This window comes from Triturus cristatus, chromosome 5_1, assembly GCF_964204655.1.
Source record: "Triturus cristatus chromosome 5_1, aTriCri1.1, whole genome shotgun sequence".
Taxonomy (NCBI): domain Eukaryota; kingdom Metazoa; phylum Chordata; class Amphibia; order Caudata; family Salamandridae; genus Triturus; species Triturus cristatus.
The window spans coordinates 407,273,223-407,284,916 of NC_140587.1; the positions used below are offsets into that span (position 1 = coordinate 407,273,223).

At 41.4% G+C, this 11,694-nt stretch overlaps 1 long non-coding RNA gene across 1 annotated transcript; it reads right to left on the reverse strand.

Annotated features, from left to right (window-relative positions):
• Nucleotides 1-9,540: 9,540 nt before the first annotated feature.
• LOC146830953 (uncharacterized) lies at nucleotides 9,541-11,296 on the reverse strand. Its single transcript, XR_014961216.1, has 4 exons — nucleotides 11,228-11,296; nucleotides 11,036-11,120; nucleotides 10,850-10,944; nucleotides 9,541-10,761 (listed from the first exon to the last, which is right to left on the reverse strand). It is a non-coding gene; the product is annotated as an uncharacterized LOC146830953 (long non-coding RNA).
• Nucleotides 11,297-11,694: the final 398 nt, after the last annotated feature.

Below are 11,694 nucleotides of genomic sequence, written 5' to 3' on the forward strand. Positions count from 1 at the left end.
ATTCCAGACTATTCAGAACACAGAAGCTAGACTGGTCCTCAACCTCCCACGTCAGTCTCATGTCACACTACACCTAAGGGAACTACACTAGCCCCTACAGATAGGCGTTCACAATGTAAGCTCTGTACCCAAACATAAAAAGCACTACACTACACAGGCCCAGCCTACTTAAACAGCCAAGTGCAGTTCCATCAACCAACCAGGCTCCTCTGCTCAGCCAAACTCTCCCTAGCACATGTACGAAACATTAGCAAAATCAGATCAGGAGTTTGTGCCTTCTCATAAATTGCTCCTAAAGCATGGAACAACCTTCCACACCACACTAGAGTCTTCTTATTGCTTCTTGTATTGTGCAAGAAACTGAAGACTAGCCCAGTGAGTAAGGCCCCGAGGTCTTGTTGCACACCTTCAAAGTGCTAGGATGGCCTCACGAGTGATAAAGAGTTATAGAAATAAACATGACATGACACTGGAGCTAAGGTAGTTTGAAAATGGGCATAATATAATTTGAAGTGTATCAGATATGATTGGTATTTTGTACAACACATCAATCTGTATTATGTAAGACAATATCTCTGTTATTACTGAGATACCCAATGTCTTTATTTACATTTCAGTTTACAGATTCTGCTTGATAAGCCTACAATAGGTATCTTCAACCAGTCAATCGAGCGCTACCAGGCGCTCACAGACACCTTCCGAGTAGCTCACAGCCTTGAGTTAATTTTTGAATAAGCACAGGGTCACATTTTCCTTTTCTGGTTAAGGGAAGGCTGTGTTTATTTTACATAATCATCATCAGGCTGCAGATAGCAGGGCCTGATAATGAGCTGTTCTGGAGTCAGATTTATGACCCAGACTAGGGCTGGGGCATTGAGGTGAATGATTAAGTTAACTCTTCATTTGAATTTTTTCACATTTCAAAGTGTTCCATTTACAAACAGCAGGCCTCTTGCTTCCAGTGGCCAGTAGACACTGTGCCATATTTATAACTTAAAATACTGTCATTTATTTCAAATGGGAGACATTGAAAGTGGATTAAAATATTCCTACAAAACATTCAGCCAATGTTTTTCTCCACTTTCAATTAAACCAGTTATGTCTTAATGTTTTATGAAGCATGTTTTCTTCACTTTAAATTCCTTCTATTTAAATAAACTGCAGTATTTTTCTGTTCTAAATATGGCATCATGTCCACAGGCCACTGGGTGCAAGGGGCCTGCTGTTTATGAATGCAACACTTTAAAATGGGGGGACATTTAATGATGAGCTTTGTGGAATCCATAGAAACATAAAGAAACATAAAGTTTAATCTTCAGTTTAATTGTATCCCTTTTCAAAGTATTTATGCACAGCAAGCTTCTTGCTACCAGTGGCTGGTAGAAACAGTGTTGAGTTATAACTGAAAAATAAAGCCATTTTTTAAGTGGGAGAAATTTAAAGTGCAGACAAATGTTCCATATTATGAACATTTGTTGCAGAACATTTTTCTCCCATTAAAAAAGAATGGTTGCATGTTTGTGTTATATGTGTAACAATGCTACACATGGCGAAAGGTATGTCTTGTGCCACAAATACACACAACACAGGCTCTCATTCACGTATCCCATTCATATGCACACATGTTCATACATCCCCAAAGACCACGCTCTCACTGACACAAATGGCAGCCCTCTCAGGGGGTCCCTAGTCAAAGTATTTTATTCAAACCATACCATCTGACCATGGACATTAGGCTTAAAGACAATGCAGCTGAGTGTGAGGGTGTCAAGTAGCAATGTGTGAGTGGCTTGACCTTCAGTAGTTCACAATGATTTTCACTTATCAGAAGTAGCTCTTAATACCGAAAAGGTTGGAGACCCCTGGCCCACACTAAGTTCGACAGTCGCTCACTAACACAGAACGTAACCCTGTTTTTTTTCCTTAGCATTTAAGGTACCATTGTTCTAATATGTTTAATTATTGGCTAAATTTAATGTGTATATTTTTGTGAACTACACAATTGTTTATTAGTTTTCACTATCTATATCCTTATGCTGTCACAGTGAGTGTTTTCTTTTTTTCCCTTTTTTTTTGCCTTTACCCATATTACCTCTGGTTTATTGCAACAAGCAAGTTTAATCCTTACTTATAGCTGTAAAGTTTGTTAATTTTTATCAGCATAAGCCTTAACAATATAAATTATACAAACCTTTATACCACTAATACATTTAAAAGTTCATAAGTAGTCACTAGACAATGCAATCATATACTCAATTAAACAACAGTTCAAATAATCAACAACAATCAAACCGTAACAATCAATTTATTTCACCAAGTAACAGAATCGTAAATTAAATAATAACTTCCTCAACCCTAGCAACCCTATCATGGAGACTTCAACTCTTAATGATCAAGCATAATATCTTACATAATAAAGTGCAACAAGTGTTCATCAAGTGGAAGTGCAACAAGTGCCTCAGGGCAAATATAATCTAGGTAAGTTTCTAAACCAGCCTGATCATTACAATTGAGAAACCTGTGTACCAATGAGCCATTCTTGCCATGTTGATGATATCTTTCATTTTAAACTGTGAGTATTCCTACTTGATTCTAGTGAGTGTACCACCGTTTATAACAGTGTGATCCGCATAGATGCTTTCAAGATCAAATAGTTTTAAGGCGTTTCAAACATGCATAGGAAACTACTTCTCTCATGGAATTCAAACATACACCCGCACACTGATTCCTACGTAGATGAACCCAGTATATTATTGGGGCAAGAGTAATGATGAGAGAAGGGTTTACTGCCTAGTTCCAAATAGAGGGCAGTAAAAGGCGCAATCTTAAAAACCTTTCCTCACATTTATGTACTCCAGTAACATCTGTGTGGCCCCATACTTCTGCTCCATAAATTGCTGCAGCTACTGCCTTTGTTCTGTGTACATGAAGCAAGGTACTCAAAGACTGCCCCTTCCCTCTGATTTTGTCCTTAAATCTGATAATGGCAGCTGCAGCTTGTTCTGATATGGAAGCTGCCTTTTCCCTGTTTTGGCTCCAAGTCAATCTGGTATCATACTATATGCCAAGATAATCAAATTTGTTCATCCGTTCCAACGGTTGAATATTCAGAACAAGCATTTGCAATGCTATAGGTCTGGTCTTTAGTACCTTATATGTATTTAGCTATAAAGCACATTAGCCTGGGTGCTGAAACATCTACTGTTCTTTAACATGGAGGGAAAGTAAGCACCAAACTGCGTGACACACCAGGTATGGGAAAACATGGAGAGAAATATTGCCTTTCAGCGGGAAATGGTATAGTCCAAAGTCCTGTTCAGGGCCTTCAGTGGTCATATCACTGAAAATACAAGATTTGAAAAAATCATTATTGTCTACGGGTGCTCGTGGAAGACAATTTCTATGGACTGGAATCTAGAGAATGCTAAAGTGATTTTGGTATTTTACTGACCTCTGCTGGCCGTTTTCTATCAAGAAAGTTAAATAGAGGCAGTTGCCAGAAAAAGAAAAATAAGAAAGTCCCTAAGCAGAAAGCAATTCTGGTATTTTACTGACATCTACGGGTGTTTTCTATCAAGACAGTTAAATAGAGGCAGTTGACCAGAAGAAAAAGTCCCTAAGCGGAAGCAGACAAGTCCTAGGGCTGATCTTCAAAGCCCACAAAGTACATATACATATAAGTATATACTAAAGTATATACAAGAGGCCTCGATTGCTTGACCCCAAAAAGCACATCTTAAATCAGTCTTAGGATTTATTATCACAGAGTTCGTCTTTGTGACATTAGTGGTCAACTGCTTTCCAAACAATATTCAACAAAAACTTTGATCAACTTCTGCAAATTCAGTCAATATCAGGAGGACCACGTCACCTGCAGACAACAGGACAGGAATCCTTGTATCACAAAGTCTCAGGTTATCTCACTTCAAATTGCCTACAGCCAACAACATTCAGAAACAATAATAAAGTGAAGGGGTTAATATGCACCCTTGGCGCACCCCCCTGTACTAATCTGGAAACTCTCTTTATATTCCTCCTTTGACCAATAGCGTATCCGAGCTTTGTGTATCTTTATGTAGTATTTGCAAAGCTTTTATCAAATAATGGTCTAGTCCCTGCTGCTCCAAGTTATAGTTGGGTGAAAATGTCAGTTTAAACATAACGCTGCCCCCACGCCCAGTCTTGTCATCAGTTATGTCATTTGACATGTTATCAATGATGTAATCAATGATATCATTGAACATGTCATGAGTGAGGCAATCTGTGAGGTCGTCATAAGCAGAGTCTGGTGGGGGCACAAGTTCTGGTTACCTCAATAAACTATAACTGGTGATTTCCTGTGTTTTCTTTATTTTAAAATGTTATGTTTAACTGACATTTTAACCTAACTATAACGCCACTTTAACTTTTGTTTTTTTCAGTGAATTTCTGAGGTATTTTTTACAATAAAGTACAATAATATTACCATACCTAACTGTAACATCACTTTAAGGTTTGTTCTTTCTGTGAATTTCTAGTTTGCTTTTTTAACGTAAAACTAAGATGTTAATACCACATCTAAACCTCTGCTGACAGCTAACCCCATCCTGTGCATGACCTTTGACTGCGCCCAGCCCACCAGGCACCTAACCGGCCCCTGTTCACAGCCAAAGTCATGTGTGTAGTGGGGTTGGAATGGAATGGAATGGTTGGGTGCAAACATTGGCCCAGCCCCCCCACCGGCAAGCAACAATCCACCGTGCACAGCTGAAGACTCTTCGCACCCCTGGCCCTATCATTGTCACTTTTCATTTCTTACTTAAATTAATGGTATTTGTCTAACTCTTAATCTGCAGGTTTGCCTTTCTTCCTTCTTGCTACTGCAGTGTATGTGTTACCTGTTCCCGCTGCAAACTTCTCCTTGACTGTGAGGCTCTTCCCAGCCTGGAACTTGACCTTGCATGGGCTCAGAACGCCCTGCTGTTCAGCTGAAGTGACACAACAAAATAAAATTCAGTGGTAGGGAAAGCATTCAAACAGCATGACTTGCAACAACATGTTTATATGCTTAAATGCAAGCATTCTCATTCGGAAAATTAAGGATCTCTGCCTGCTTTTGCAAATGAATTGTTTGCATTTCAATTTTAAAGACCCTCATTTTCAAAGTACCAGCCCACCAGCCACTGCGCCAAGGATGCATGGTAAATAAACAGCAAGTAAGGGGGCCAAGGCACCTCTTGCCCCCCATTGGCGTTATCACTGTCTCTCTTGATGCTTCGTTGCATCTTCCTCGTGCTTTTGCTACCTGGCATGTTTCACTAGCAGCGCCATGTGCTACTGGGCAAGAATGCAACTAGCTGAACACTGCATGGTCATGCCTACTAGCAGTTACTTGTGACTCATCTATTTGTGTAGAGCAGGTAGTTTGTAACTAGCCTTACACAGTGTTCATTGCTTGTAGTAGGATGCAGGTGTTTTGCTCCAATTCAAATTCATGCCTTCTCGGATGTGGCTGTACAGTGGGGCAACATGGTGTGGTGATCATTTTATCTGCCACTACATGTCACGTCAGACCCGTTTAAGGCATGGGCAAAGAGTGCGATTGCCTAAGGTTCTCCCTTTCTAATGGGTCCTTAGTAGAGTGAGTGGGAAGCCCGAGGTTTTGCTGTTATAATGGTGTGTGTACGAAAAAGAATCACGGGGTATGTATGCCTCATAGAAGCAGTTCTCCCCTTCTGACATGTAGTAATGTGCTTCTGCTCCTCCTTTAACCATGGTTAAATTGGCTCACTCCTAACTGGTATATTAAACTTTGCTTATAAATGATAGTCTATGGTATAAAATGTACCCAAGGACCTGGAAGTTAAATGCCACTAGTGGACTGCAGCACCTATTGTGCCATCCACATTAGTGGAAGTGCAAACATGGCACCAGACTTACCACTATAGCCTGACTGCAACAGTTCAAAACATATATATAACAATATAACAAAATAATCTCTTTTCGATAGATTTAAACCTCCCTTTTAAAGATTAGTAGATCACCCATGAATAAGTCTTATCTAGGGGTGGGCGGAGCTCGTGGAGTTTCACTCCGCGGAATTCCGCGGAGTTACTGGGGAAACTCAGTGGGATTCCGCAGAGTTCTGCTAGCGGGCGGAATTAGATTCTCTAGTCCTCCTGCTGTGCTCGCTGCCCTGCGTATGTTTCCCAAAAGGAACAGTATGCAACAAAACACAAGCAAATCATGCTCCCTTGGCCTGCAACAATCAAATTTCTGGCAAAAGCGTTGAATTGCGGGCAAGATGTTTGCTTCCTGCACACACAGTTTGTTTTGGATCTTGGTGGGATTGCATTTTACAATCGATTCAGTGGTGCAACGTGACGGGAACCAGTGGTTGCCAAATGTTGTTTTTTAGGTCACGCCTGACCCAGCGCATGCGCTGGTCTGGCGAGACTTATTGAGAGGGCTCCAAAAAGTGCTACCAGGCCAGCCTAAAGCTACAGTACATGTGCGCGGGCGGGCGCGCCGCGCTTGACCGCGATTACTTTCACTTTCGCGGCCGCTTTGATGTTTGATTGCGATCACTTTCGGGGCCGCAGGGCCACTTGGCATAGCTAATAGGTCTCGCTTTTGGGACCTTATAAGTATTTAGTTATGCAACTGTTGCATGGCTAAACACTTATAAGGTTCCAAAGGCGAGACCTATTGGCTATGCCAATGCTTGTCTTCTTTATGGCCTGTCACGGTGGATTCAGAAAGCCTGACATGATTGATTCACAACGTGCAGCAGAATGAACTGTCTGAAGCTGTCATGCATGAGCACATTTGTAAAGAATGATTCAACACTCTCTTCATCACAGAACTGCATACGGGTTACCGTGCAGTGCACCCATGCCTCGTAGCAACATTAAAGGTGAGACATTCGAGCCCGAGCTCCTTTTGTTCACCGTTCGGTTCCACTGCCGAATGATTCAGCATTGATTTCTTGATCATCACCTGTACACAGCCCCTTGGTATGGAGTAGAGCCCGGGGGAGCCTTGTGGTACTCCACAAGTATCAGTTTTTTTTTAATGCCAGAAAGGACATGCTGTGGGAGATACCACTAATCCAAAGCGGGCGGGAAAATAACTTGACAGTCTCTAGCAAGGAATGAAGTTAAATAGACTATATATTATTGAGCAGTTTTAAATAAATATTGATCATACCCAATCAGACTAGGGTGACCACCTCTCTACATGTTATTAGGGATACTGTTTCTGGTTCCAGGGATGAGTTAGCCTAATGCATTCTGGGAAATGTAGTATCGGCCAGCCTCCATAGAATTAACAAGGCTTCCACATTGATATGAATGAATCGTAAGTGAAAACATAAGCACGGCAAACTCCGTCTGTGATCACATGGAGTGGGGTCATTGTTGTGGATGCATGACCCCGGTCTACCCCGTACAGTAGCTTAAAAGACACCAACCAGAAATTGCAGAACAGAGTTCGAAGGGTGCACAATCCAAGTTCAGAAAATGTCAGCTGAACTGTGGCAGTGCATTCTGTGTCTTTTCACACCCACCACGCACATTATATAATCAGATACATTTGCAAAGCCAGCCCTGATTCATTTTTGCTTGGTCTCCCGGCAGACCTGCTCTTACCTCTAACTCATCTTCCAATGTCCCAAGGGCCCCCATAGTCAATATGTTCTAGGCCCTATCCCTCCACTACGACTTCTGTCAGTGTCTACACCTGGCGGATCCAGTCTCCCCTTAATCGGTGTCAAAGAAAGCTCCCTGGGATTCAGATAGTTCATGTTCTTGACTTCCCGCGTGGCATGAACTGCTGTTCAAGTACTGTATCAGCGCTCTCCTTGCCCCGATCCCAAACTCTGATTGGTGAATTTGGCTTTCTTCTTTACGTGCACTATCCAGGCTGTCCCCGTCGGCATCAGGGTGCCCTTGGTTTGCTGTACTACCTGCGTAAACTGCTAGAAAGCTCACTAGCATACGTCTCTGACAGCTCTCAGCTTGTCCTCATCCTTGAATAGGTGTGAAAAGGAATGAAATGCCACACAGAATCAAACATTAGACCTAAGAGAGGGCTTCTTTGTACTCCACAGAATATACAGAGTAAGACTCGGGGCAAATCTGTCGTTTCATTGTCTGCTTGACAGGTCTGTTTGAGGTGCATGTAATACTTAGGGCACACTAGAAAGGGAGAGAACAGGATATCAAGACAATTTTAGTGATTCCACTGTCAAGTTGCTGGAGGACCTTGCTTCTGCCCTATCAGACGTTTGTCTCTGGGTTTCTCGTGGGAACAGTGCTTGCCTCAAACTGGATTTTAGTGTTAGATGTGTGAGAACACTAGGGTTACCATAGTATGCTCCTCCTCAAACACACCCAAACACCCTTAGAGCACAATTTGAGTGTGGCTAAAGACTTTTGCCATCTTGAAAATGTCTTCACACATGACATTTTGGCCCATTTGCAGTAAGACAACATGAACTGTTGCAAAAGTGGGTAGAGGTATCCCACATTGATTGGGCATGCCCAGGAGTCATTCCTACATACTAGCAAGTGCCAAAGCATCAATGTGGCACCTCCACCCACCCACTGCAGAATACTTTCCGGGGAAGAATAGAAGATGACAGGACCAGCTGTCTTTGACCTGGGAGGAGCCATGAAGGAATGCACTTGCTCCCTCCTGTGCCGAGGTAAAATAATTGGACTTCAAGTGTCAGCTGACTGGCCGCCTGTGCTGCCACAGGGAGACAACAAGCTGCATAAGGCCTTTTCCTGGAAGTACCCAGCTGACCAGTGGCAACCAGGCCCAGGCTGACCCCTGCTGTTGATCTCTGCCTGACACTCTGAGTCTCTAAGTAACATCCCTGAGCTCCTGGGGGCTTTAGAAGTGTACTCCTGTGGTTGATTGGGATTTAAATGAAGTCAAAAGGTAAAATCTTTGACCAAGGCAAATGTAATTGGTGTATCTAACCCACACTCCATAGCAGTCAGCCTGCAATTTCTCCTAAATACTGGATTACTGTGACCATAGAATATCAGTGGTGCTTTTTTCTTTGTGATTCCCTTTTCTCTTACATCTTTAATAAATCATATCTCTGGTTCCCCTAATTGGATTTTTGTCATTTTGGTGTGCAATTGTACTCTCTTTTTCTAATTTGCTTTAGGATTTTTATTGTTTTTCATTTTGACTTTATTAATATTTTGGTACTGAATGTATACTTTACATATTGCCCTAAATTAAGCCTGACTGCTCTGTGCTATGGCTACCGGCGGATTGAGTTCATGTTAATTTAGTGACCTGGAGGGTTCACCCTGACAAAGGCTGTGATTATTCCTTGAGGTAGGCGGTCACCAACCCCCAAAATAATCCAATTTCTTATGATCTCTATATACCTCACCACATTTTCCTAATTACCTTCGACCTCTCTCGCTACATCATCTCTTAACCCAAACTCTCTCTTTACCTAGTCTCCCAATTTACCTCACCTTTCATTCACTGCCTAACTCCTCCCCTTTCTCTCTTTTGCCTGTTTATTATTTCATCTTTTTCACTACCTTACTTCTTTCTTGCTACCTCTAGTCGAGTCATCTATCTCTTTTTCAAATACTCCCTTCTCTTTCTCATCTCGCTCTGTACGCCCACCTCTGTTCAATTCACACTCTGTAACTCACCTCTGTATCTAGGATTTCTCTTTAAACATCTCTGTAAATCATCTCTCCATTTCTATCTTTCGCTCTACCTCACAACTCTCTTTACCTCACCCTCTATTTCTTTCCTTAGTTCTGGATCAACTTCACTTTTCTTTATCTACTTCCCAGCTATCTATTAACCTCACCTCTGTTCTCTATCCACCTCATCTCTTTTTCTATTCGTAACCCCTCTCTCACTACTTTTCTCTCTGCATTTCTGTGCTCTACACATGACCTGTCAATCTAAACATCTTCTCTACTTGCCCCTCTCTCTCGCCACTCTCTCTCTACCATGCATCGATGGTTACCTCTTCCAGGGGCAGGAGCACCGACCCACTGCCTGCAGATGATAAATAAAATGATAAATAAAATGCTAGTACCACTGTTTTATTATCTCTGTCTGAGTTTCTTACACTTGTAATCTGAAGCAGATGGAGTAGGAGGGGCCGGGCCATGGCAGGGAGGAGTAGTGTGCATGTATAAGTGTGCATGTCAGTTTGGCTGGCCGTCTTAGGCTGGCTAAACAGACATGCAAACTTCAGTTTCTCCAACCCGGCTGTGTTGCAGAGCCAATTAGATGATATTGATGCACACGCTACAGGAAATATAAATAACACAAAAATCATGTCCAGCATAAACTTCAATTCTTCTTTCTTTATTATCCAAGTTTCTTCCACTCCCCCAATGCGTTTCGTCGTTTGGAAGGGATTACCCCATACGACTTCCTCAGGGCTGGAAGTAATATAAATAACATAATGTATAGAATAATGGCGGTAAAGAGTTCTTTTGTACAAAGTTAGTCCCACATTTTAGTTTGAAATTTAAACAAAGGGAGGCATAACCAATACAGTTACCAACAAACTTAAATTATACAGAGATATATATGATTGGAAGCAACAATGCAAACAATTAATAGTCAAGAGCTTACAAAATTAATATTACAAAGAACGCAAGATAGTGACTGCGCTAAGTTTATAGTACTAATAATCTACTCACCAACCCATGTGAGCCACATGCTAAATATCACTCATAGAAAGAATTATCTGTACCTCAATTTTTTGAAGATCTGCGAAGCCTAAAATAGTACAAATGACCCTGTGTTACTGGTTACGTCACACATGAGGCACAATGAATCACAGTATCCAAGAAGGCAAAGTAAATACCTGATAACACTTGATTGCAACCAATCGTCCCAATTCTCAAACCGAAATAAGTATAACCATCCAGGTGTAAATATTGCAATCGATATTATGAACACCTGAAACAACAATATATATAAAAGAAGGTTGTAATACTCGACCAAAGTAAAAATTGCCAAAAGGAGCACTTGAGCAGTATTACGAACTTACCCTATATAGCATCCGAAACTATTCTAATGCAGTGTCAGATAGCCAGCACATTCTTTCTAAATGAATCGTCACTAGAGTTGGTGACCTACGAGTAAAAAAAAAAATTATTAGCCCGAATTAGCGAAAGGCCATTATTTACTACAGGAGCCCCACGCATATCTAATGTGTGAAATAAAGTCTCGCACAGCTTACCTGAATGCCGGCTTCTACGTCCCCGAGTACAGGCAACAAGTGCTGCGGTCGGCATGCACTTCCGTATTTGGTCACAAATGTGTAAAAATGGAGAAGGTGAATAACCCTGCAATCCAAAAGTCAGGCGCCATGACTAAAAGGTAAAACCTCTGAGTAAGAACTTGAGTGCCATTGATGAGCGTTATAATATCCAATGAAGCAACTACATGACCAATGCGCTACTTATAGAGTTAAATAGTAACATTAATTACATAAAATACAATTAAATCAATATATGGGAACATTTAAAAACTAATGTACAAAATAAAAATATAAGCCTTAAAACTGAAACTCCGACAAATATAATGCTGCCCTTATAAATCAAATTGAATTCCAAAAGGCTTAATTAGCAATGAAGCACAGGCCCGCAAACACCGAGCCTCAAGATACTACTTCAGAGTTAGCCATCATGAGTAACTCGTAACCGT